This window comes from Fukomys damarensis, unplaced genomic scaffold, assembly GCF_012274545.1.
Source record: "Fukomys damarensis isolate Sample0158 unplaced genomic scaffold, DMR_v1.0_HiC HiC_scaffold_27, whole genome shotgun sequence".
NCBI classification, from domain to species: domain Eukaryota; kingdom Metazoa; phylum Chordata; class Mammalia; order Rodentia; family Bathyergidae; genus Fukomys; species Fukomys damarensis.
In genome coordinates, this window is record NW_022900939.1 from 24,362,695 (window position 1) to 24,364,171 (window position 1,477).

General features: G+C 58.6%; 2 long non-coding RNA genes across 12 annotated transcripts in view; one reads left to right on the top strand and one right to left on the bottom strand.

The window, feature by feature from the left end:
- Nucleotides 1–1,228, top strand: part of LOC117283503 — a 2,606-nt gene extending 1,378 nt beyond the window's left edge. For 3 of the 11 annotated variants that reach the window (XR_004514506.1, XR_004514510.1, XR_004514512.1), the window contains exons 3-4: nt 272–703; nt 1,150–1,228. This is a non-coding gene — a long non-coding RNA (uncharacterized LOC117283503). The remainder of the gene's footprint in view (nt 1–271; nt 704–1,149) is intronic. The other 8 variants (XR_004514509.1, XR_004514513.1, XR_004514508.1 and 5 more) reach the window with 6 other exon arrangements.
- Nucleotides 153–1,155, bottom strand: LOC117283504. Its single transcript, XR_004514517.1, has 2 exons — nt 640–1,155; nt 153–435 (listed from the first exon to the last, which is right to left on the bottom strand). It is a non-coding gene; the product is annotated as an uncharacterized LOC117283504 (long non-coding RNA).
- Nucleotides 1,229–1,477: the final 249 nt, after the last annotated feature.

Here is a 1,477-nt window from a genome sequence, read left to right on the forward strand (position 1 = left end):
TTTTTTTTTTTTTTTTTTTTTTTTTTGGTACCAGGGATCAAACTCGGGTCCTTGAGCTTGCAAGGCAGGCGGTGGAACCGCTGAGCTAAATCCCCAGCCCCGTATTTAATCTTTGCCACAACCTTATGAGGAGGCCAGTCATTTTTCCTTGCATTTATTTATTTATTTATTTATTTATTTAGAGATGGGGTCTTGCTAAGCTGCTCCCACTGGCTAGCTTGAATTTACAATCTGGGTACAACTTAGCACACCCGCCCATTCATTCTTTCAGTCATTTGTTTCACAGTGTGGAGCATCTGCTAAGACTCTAGGTGCCCGGCTTCGGCAGGGCCCAGGTAATTTCCTAACACACGTGGATTTGAAGGGGAACCGGGAGACCAAAGCCTGGGCGTCTGCAAAGTCCACACAGCTTTCTCCTCTCCTGCAGCTCACCGTCTAAAAGTGGAAGACACAATGAAGGAACGAATGAGACATTTTAAAGATACAGACAATCAAAGGGGTAGGGAAAAGGATGCACGGACAGTTTTAAGGGTGGTGTGCGAGACAGAGGGGCTTCGGGAGCACCAGGGCGAGGCCCCAGCTGTGGAACTGTGTGAGGATCCCGATAAAGGCGAATTCTGGGCCAGGCGTTACCATTACCTTCATTATCCTGAGTCCTGACTCCTCGGCTCGCAACCTCTTTGTGCCGCAGTTTCCTTCGCCGGTACGCGCTCCGGTTGCGGGACGCTGGCCAGCCGGCTGAGGGAGGGAGCCCCAACACAGGTCGCTCCCCGGCCGTCTCCACCGGGTGCCTGGCAGCCACGCGGGGCCCGGCCCCGAACTACATTTCCCACAATGCCGCCCTCGCCGCCATCTCGGCCGGTGGGCGGTGGCTGCCCTGGGTTGGCCCTTCGAAGGTGGGGGGGGGCAGCTCCACGCGGGGCTTCTTCATGGAGGGCGTGGGACCCCTCCAAGTAGGTTATCGGGCACCAGGGCTGCTCCCGCACGTCTTTCCATTGCCCCTCTGCGGAGCTGCATACACGGGTCTGCCTGCGCAAAGAAGCGCGCTCGACTCTTGCTGGCCAGGGATAAGGGACCCCAGACGTCAGGGTCCCAAGTTGCTCCGCAGACCCTGCCCTACACACAGTGCCAACCCCTCTCCATGCCTAGGTGACCCCAGTTCCTGCTGCACGAAGGGCAGAATGAGACAAGGTTCAAGGACTAGGGTCCCAACGGAAGCGCGAACCCCCAGGCACATAGGGCGTCTGGTTTGTGGCTAGGTTAAGTTAGGGGTGCAGAGAGCCAGGCGGGGGACCCTTCCTGCTAGGCCCTCCCCGGTCCCTCCCTAGAGGAGGGGTGAGAATGAGGGGCCCGGAGCAGGCTGGCCCTTTAAGGGGGTGTGGTCGGGGCGGAGGAAGGAGCGAGACAGAGAAAGCTGCTACGGCGGCGGCGGGCGGCGGCCGCGGGGGACAAAGGGCGGGCGGATCGGCTAGGAGGG